The sequence below is a fragment of the Anolis carolinensis genome, chromosome 2 (assembly GCF_035594765.1).
Source record: "Anolis carolinensis isolate JA03-04 chromosome 2, rAnoCar3.1.pri, whole genome shotgun sequence".
Lineage (NCBI taxonomy): Eukaryota > Metazoa > Chordata > Lepidosauria > Squamata > Dactyloidae > Anolis > Anolis carolinensis.
In genome coordinates, this window is record NC_085842.1 from 83,580,111 (window position 1) to 83,588,409 (window position 8,299).

At 40.9% G+C, this 8,299-nt stretch overlaps 1 long non-coding RNA gene across 3 annotated transcripts in view; it reads right to left on the bottom strand.

Annotated features, from left to right (window-relative positions):
* The window catches only part of LOC103277917 (uncharacterized), a 48,070-nt gene extending 39,779 nt beyond the window's left edge, over window positions 1-8,291 (bottom strand). For all 3 annotated transcript variants that reach the window (XR_010003842.1, XR_010003843.1, XR_505767.3), the window contains exons 1-3: window positions 5,376-8,291; window positions 3,423-3,558; window positions 1,146-1,244 (exon numbers count right to left, since the gene is read on the bottom strand). This is a non-coding gene — a long non-coding RNA (uncharacterized LOC103277917). The remainder of the gene's footprint in view (window positions 1-1,145; window positions 1,245-3,422; window positions 3,559-5,375) is intronic.
* Window positions 8,292-8,299: the final 8 nt, after the last annotated feature.

The window sequence follows — 8,299 nt, forward strand, 5'->3', positions numbered from 1 at the left end:
AATAGAAGAAATGGAGCCTCAGAGCCCAAGAAAAGTTTTGGTTTTTATCAGGCTGTGGCCCATTCTCATAATGAACTGGCCTGTTTTTAACTTACTCTTAGTCCTATGTTTGATCTGAATTAGAATGTTCAATTTGTGCTGGATAATGAACTCACACAGAGAGCTTATTGCCCCACTCTATGGCACCTACAAGTGCTATCACATAGAAAGCTGGTCTCCAGTCCATCTATTGGTTGGGCAGATTCTTTACCCAGAGGATGAAGTAGAAGATGAAGTACAGTAGTCTCTCACTTATCCAACCTTCGCTTATCCAACATTCTGTATTATCCAATTGGCCTTTTAGTAGTCAATGTTTTTGTAGTCAATATTTTCAATACATTGCGGTGTTTTGGATTTGTAAATACAGTAATTATTACATAACATTGCCGTGTATTGAACTGCTTTTTCTGTTGATTTGTTGTCAAACATGATGTGTTGGTGCTTAATTTGTAAAATCATAATGTAATTTGACATTTAATAGGCTTTTCCTTAATCCCTCATTATCCAACATTTTCACTTATCCAACGTTCTGCTTACCCGTTTATGTTGGATAAGTGAGACTCTACTGTAGAAGATATTCCCATCTAAAACCATTTCCATTCTTCTCCTCATTAAAGAGCTATAGGGCTCTGGGGGTGCTATATAAAGGAAAAAGGGTCAGAAAAAAGGAAGAAAGTCGACAGACTACAAGAGCTATGGGTTCCAAGTTTTTTCTCTTTTCAGTTCCTGATTATCAGGAAATCCTAGTTCTAAAGAGTATCAGGTTTCACTTCCTGCCACGGTGATAAAAAATATCAATCTTTTGGCCCCAGCCTGGCCTTTCTGATCTGCAATTTAAAACACTTAAATAGCTGCCAGAGCTTCAGAATAACTTAGAAGTTCATTCCTTTGATATTCCTCTTCAACCACATAAAAGTACTTTCACACATACTGGAAACTAGTAGATATGCACTTACACCATTTGTTGTTTGCAGATGGCTGGCAATAAACATGTACATGAGTAATTTGTAACATTCCCACATCTTCAAAGAAAGGGCAGAAGTAGAGCATCTATTTTCCATTTTGCAACTAGCTGGTTTAGGAAAGACCAGGCTGACTTTACTCACCAAAACTTGGCACACTTTTATCATAATGTTATTGTTAAACATGGACAGAAGAAGCTGATTCATCAGTGTTGTGTTCCATTGCAAATAGGTTTTCTGCCACTGGAATATAAGAAAAAATGGTAAATGAGAATTCCTTGTGATCATAGAATGGTTCTCTGTCTACTGGATCAGAGGAATTATATGTTTTTACTTAAGATTTAGCAACCCAATAATCCACTCTGCCAATGGCGAGATTTTCATGAGTTCAAATAGGTATAAAACAAAATCACCCAGTCCAAAAAAGAACAGACACAAATCCTAGAAATGGAGAAAGAGAATTCAGTTCCCTCTTCTGGTTTGCCTGAAGGACTGGGTGAGTCTTGGTGAGGGGGTATACTTCTGCATCCCTTATAAATTCTGCAAGTTGACTCATCTGGATGGCTATACTCTTCATTCACACAAATAAATATACATTATAAAATAGATATGGGGCTGAACTCTAAAAGATAGGGCTGCATAAAGCATACAATTAAACTAAGATAGTTCACTTAGTGAACACAAGCTTCCTCATGAAAGCAGAAAAGGACTAACTACATCAGCAAGCATTCAACAGAAACTATATACAAAGGTTTGCCTTGGACTCATATTGGAGAACTAGCAATCCTTGTCTGTCTGGCCAACAATGGCAAATCATGGCAAAAGTCATTCAGCAACTGCAATATGTGAAGATTCCCCACCATACTGCTATCTGCGGTAAGGCCAAGGTGTTAAATGTGAAGTAAGGAAATGCTGATATGACTCAATAATTATAAATGCAACTAGCAAGCATCTAAAACTAGCTTCATGATTTCTTTTATTTGATTTCACTTGTTAAGTGCCTCTCCTGGCTCTTATATGTTTTATGATATAGCACATTAAATTATAATTGTGCCATAATGACTAAACAACTGAGGGCAGGGAAGAAATTCTGAAAGAGAACAATTTAAACTGCAGAACACTATTTGAACACAGCAAAGGAATAGCAGATACATAACAGTGTGTGTGGGACCCCTGGTGGTAAAGTGTGTTAAAGCACTGAGCTGCTGAACTTGTGGACCAAAAGGTGCCAGGTTCAAATCCTGGGAGCGGAATGAGCACCCGCTGTTAGCCCCAGCTCCTGCCAACCTAGCAGTTCGAAAACATGCCAATATGAGTAGATCAATAGGTACCGCTCCGGCGGGAAGGTAACGGCGCTCCATGCAGTCATGCCAACCACATGACCTTGGAGGTGTCTTTGGACAACACCAGCTCTTCGGCTTAGAAATGGAGATGAGCACCAACCCCCAGTGTCGGTCACGACTGGACTAAACGTCAGAGGAAAACCTTTACCTTTACTAACTGTGTGTGTGTGTACTGCTTTTACCTCTCAATTGTGATGCAAACTAGTTTACAACATCAAAAAACAATGCCATTTAAAATCCACAACATACAAATATCAAAATAGGATTAAACATACAAATCAATTAAAATCACTCAAAACACTTTAAAACTATTAAAATAATCTAATACCCTACAACATCCCCTAGGATCATTCTTCAAGCTTTGTTCTTCAAAATATAATTGTGTCCTTGGTGGTTATTTGCTGAATGAAAGAAGAATATGCTGAATTAAAGGACACAGAAGGCCTGTGATGATCCACTACACTCTTGTCACTATCCACCTCCCTCTTCTCGGGTTTGTGTTGCTTACAGATGTGCAAAGTGATTTGAACATTCAGAGAGGACTATATATTACCCCAGAACACACAACTCACACAACAGCAACATTACTTTCTGTAAATACAAAACAAATTTGACATAACTATTTCTTTTTCTTGTGTAAAAAGATAATAACTCTCAATTGAAGAACTCTTAACACAGGCAAGATATAAGCATGGGCTCCACTAGTTTCTAATCTGCAATATTCCAGTTAATACAGTATTTGAGGAAAGGATTTCAAATCAGCAAAGAATTATCCATTATCCAATTTGTGCTTTAGCTTTTCACAGGGTGCCATTGTTTCAGCAAAAAAAAGTGTCTTGTGGCAGATTTACTGTGGCATAAGCTTTGCTCTTGTGGATGAGTGACTCCACAAAAGTTTATGCCACAATTAGCCTGTTTGTCGTTAAAGATGAGTTGATTACTTTTGACATCACATGTTCCACTATGTGTTTGCAGGAGCTGCAGAACAAAGTCATGAATTGTTTTTGCTAAAACAGTTATTGGTCAGGCTTCGACTGAAAAAAGTAAAAAGCAAAAGTCACATTTTGCATGCACATACCCTTGTAATCTCCAAGAGAAAGTCAGAATCAGAATTTTCAATTTCTTCTTAACGAACACATTCACAAATTTAGCTTCACCTCTCTCTGCCCCATCTTATACATTTTCGTTGTCTATCTTGCGTATTAACCGAATCCCTGGAAAAAGGCAGAGTATAAATTCAATAAATAGATATATTAAGTGTAATACATTTTTATGATAAGATAAATGCTTCAACAGCTACTATGTCAACAATGAATAATTAATTCAGTGGAAGGCATATTTGCACAGATGAAAGTTGCTCTATGTCTGAGCGCTTTTTTACAATGTACAACAATTTTATTTGGCTGATGATGATGTAAGTGCTGCTGTGGAAGTGGGGGTTCTGCATAAGTGGTAGCACATTAAAATACACCCTGCAATGTGTGTCTGGCCTTTGTCTTTTAAATATATATATATATATATATTTATTATCAGAATATACAATAAACTATTTTTCCTTTGAACATTCTAATTAGACTGGGTTGTCTGCTATGTGCATTGACCACTATAAGAAATGGTTGCATAACTATATCTGCAACTGTATATGGGCTCAGTCAGATAATATTTATCAAATACGCATATGGCAGAACTACATTACATAAAGCAATCACTGACTTCACGGCCCCTGCTTTCATCTTTACACTGATTTGCAAGCAGGAGATAATCTTTACTCCTTTACTTTACCTTTCCTCCTTCTCCTAATTATCCACTACAACTTGCCCGTTTTCACCCAGCCTCCTTAGACCATACATATACACATAACCAAAATCTGGGGCTCATTCACACTACAAAATTACAGTGCTATGATTTTACTTAACTGTCCTAGCTCCATTTTATTGGATCCTTATGGCTGTAGTCTGGAGAGGCAAAAGGAGTTCTATTATTTAGCCTTCCTTGCTACTGGACAGGAGTGAAGAGTCTCAGGGCTCCCTAACATGGTAAAGAGTTGCCATCTTATTTGCTTGTGGGTAATTTTTAAATACGCTTTTTATATGAAGACTAGGCTGAGTGGCTGCTCTATTCTGCTTTGGTCAGACCTCACCTGGAATCCTGTGTCCAGTTCTGGTCACCATAATTTAAGAAGGATATTGACAAGTTGAAACTGTCCAGAGGAGGGCAACCAAAATGATCAAAAGGTTTGGAAACTGTGCTCTATGAGAAACTGGGTATGTTTAACTTAAAGAGACATTAACCATGTTTAAATATTTGAAAGGCTGTCACATAGACGAGAGGGTAAATTTGTTTTCTGCTGCTCTGGAGACCAGGACACAATGGAGAAATGGATTGCAATTTCAGGAAAAGAGATGCCTTCTAAACATTAGGAAGAATTTCTCAATGATAAGACCTGTCTAACAGTGGACTAAGCTGTTGCTTGGGTGTGTAGTGGAGTGGGTGTGTAGTGTAGTGGAGGTTTTAAAGCGAGGCTAGATGGCCATCTGTCATGAGTGCTTTGTGTTTTCCTACATGGCAGGGGGTTGGGCTGGATGGCCCTTGGAATCTCTTCCAAATCTGTAATTCTATGTATATGTAATCATTATTATTTTACTATATCACAACATTTCTAATACTCTGTTTTCTCACCAGCCTAAAGCCCACATAATTGAACTAAACAAACTAGTGCTGCCTGACATCTTTTACCATCCTTCACCACTGACTATGCTGGCTAGGTCAGACAGGAGCAGAAGTACCACAGGGTCCTAATTTGACCACCCCAGTTATAAAACTCCCCCATTTTCATTCACTTTGAGCCAGTTTCTCCAAGCAGCCTCCAAGCCACTATCAACAGGTCTTGCAGACTCAGGGCAGCCTTGAAAGCGTCCCTCCACCTGTGATACAGTTGCTTCTTCCCCCCTACCTTCCACCATCCCAAGCATTGTCTTTTCTAGTTCCTTCTGAAGATACACACAATGTACAACAGTTTCAGTTTAATTACCTTGCTTCTAGGGAAAGTCTGATCCTGATTTCCTCTAGGACTCATTTGTCTTGGAAGCAATCCAGCTGTTCTCACAGAACTCTCCTCCAGCACATTTCAGGTGAGATTATTTCCTTCTGATCATTTTCCTTTGCTGTCCAGCTTTCACAACCATGTGTGGAAATGGGGGATATGATGGTGGGGACAATCCTAATTTTAGTATTCATTTATATCTTGACACTTCCAGATCTCATCACAGCTGTCCTTTCACATCCTAATCTTCATCTGATTTTTGGCTTCAGTCTGCACTCTGATGAATGGTAATAATTAATAAGGAAATCTTGATCTATTACAATGTCTTTCTCATATAATTTGGGCGCCAGCCCTGCTAGAAAAGGAAAGTACATATTATTATTTAAATGTATGCAGATTGTCTATGGGTAATTTGTTTATTTAATTGTCCACCTGTAATCAGAGGAGTAACAGATGCATTTTAATCCTATGTTATCTCCTTGGGAATTTTAAATGGTTTTATTTATTCAATGATAATTTTACATCTGACTGGGACTGAGAGGGATTTTTCTGCCCTTTTTAATGGTTTAGGAAAACGTAAAGGCTTTCCCCTGACATTAAGTACAGTCGTGTCTGACTCCGGGGGTTGGTGCTCATCTCCATTTCTAAGCTGAAGAGCCAGCGTTGTCCGTAGACACCTCCAAGGTCATGTGGCCAGCATGACTGCATGGAGCACCATTCCCTTTCCACCAAAGCGGTACCTACTGGTCTACTCACATTTGCATATGAGTACCTAAGCCACCGGGACTCATATATATTTATGTTTAACTGCTGTTGTAAACAACCATCTTGAGTCTTCGGAGAAAGGCAATATAGACATTTCCCAAATAAATAAATAAGCCTGCTTTTTCACTCTGGCAATTATTAGGCGAGCTTACCGGATAGAATGGAGCCCCTAGTGGCACAACGAGTTAAACCAGTGGTTCTCAACCTGTGGGCCCCCAGATGTTTTGGCCTACAACTCCCAGAAATCCCAGCCAGTTTGCTAGCCGTTAGGATTTCTGGGAGTTGAAGGCCAAAACATCTGGGGACCCACAGGTGGAGAACCACTGGGTTAAACCCTTGGGTCGGCAGGACTGCTGACCGAAAGTTCGAATCTGGGAAGCGGGATGAGCTCCCATCTGTCAGCTCCAGCTTCCCATGCAGGGACACGAGAGAAGCCTCCCACAGGATAGTAAAACACCAAACATCTGGGCGTCCCTTGGGTAACGTCCTTGCACACAGCCAATTTTCTCATACCAGATGCGACTTGCAGTTTCCGGCTAGAATTCAAGTCCCACAGGACTGAAGGGGAGCTCCTCCTGAGAGGACCCCCTCCCCCAAGCACTACCCTCTGAGGGGCTCAGCGATCTGCCTTAGCCACATCCACAGGCCGACCAGGGGGCCAATCAAACACCGATGGCCGAGCCCCTCGGGCTCCTCCCCCTTCCTTTCCAACTTCGATTCCCTTTTGTGCCTCACACACTGCACGACCCGAAGCATGCTGGGATTCATAGTCTTGGCTTCATAGAATCATAGAATAGTAGAGTTGGAAGAGACCACATGGGCCATCTAGTCCAACCCCCTGCTAAGAAGCAGGAAATCGCATTCAAAGCACCCCCGACAGATGGCCATCCAGCCTCTGCTTAAAAGCCTCCAAGGAAGGAGCCTCCACCACGGCCCCGGGGAGAGAGTTCCACTGTCGAACAGCTCTCACAGTGAGGAAGTTCTTCCTGATGTTCAGGTGGAATCTCCTTTCCTGTAGTTTGAAGCCATTGTTCCGTGTCCTAGTCTGCAGGGCAGCAGAAAACAAGCTTGCTCCCTCTTCCCTATGACTTCCCTTCACGTATTTGTACATGGCTATCATGTCTCCTCTCAGCCTTCTCTTCTGCAGGCTAAACATGCCCAGCTCTTTAAGCCGCTCCTCATAGGGCTTGTTCTCCAGACCCTTAATCATTTTAGTCGCCCTCCTCTGGACGCTTTCCAGCTTGTCAACATCTCCCTTCAACTGTGGTGCCCAAAATTGGACACAGTATTCCAGGTGTGGTCTGACCAAGGCAGAATAGAGGGGGAGCATAACTTCCCTGGATCTAGACGCTATACCCCTATTGATGCAGGCCAGAATCCCATTGGCTTTTTTAGCAGCCGCATCACATTGTAGGCTCATATTTAACTTGTTGTCCATGAGGACTCCAAGATCTTTTTCACAAGTACAGTAGAGTCGCACTTATCCAACACTCGCTTATCCAACGTTCTGGATTACCCAACGCATTTTGTAGTCAATGTTTTAAATGCATCGTGATATTTTGGTGCTAAATTCATAAATACAGTAATTACTACATAGCATTACTGTTTATTGAACTACTTTTTCTGTCAAATTTGTTGTATAACATGATGTTTTGGTGCTTAATTTGTAAAAGTATAACCTAATTTGATGTTTAATAGGCTTTTCCTTATCTCTCCTTATTATCCAACATATTCACTTATCCAACGTTCTGCCAGCTCGTTTATGTTGGATAAGTGAGACTCTACTGTACTGCTGTCGAACCAGGCGTCCCCCATTCTGTATCTTTGCATTCCATTTTTTCTGCCGAAGTGAAGTATCTTGCATTTGTCCCTGTTGAGCTTCATTTTGTTAGTTTCGGCCCATCTCTCTAGTCTGTCAAGATCGTTTTGAATTCTGCTCCTTTCTTCTGGAGTGTTGGCTATCCCTTCCAGTTTGGTGTCATCTGCAAACTTGATGATTGTGCCTTCTAACCCTTCGTCTAAGTCGTTAATAAAGATATTGAACAGAACCGGGCCCAGGACGGAACCCTGCGGCTTCTCTAAGGACTAGAGCTGAGCGAAGACGGAAAAGCCATCCGCACTACTTTGCTTTCGCCACCAGGCTTGTG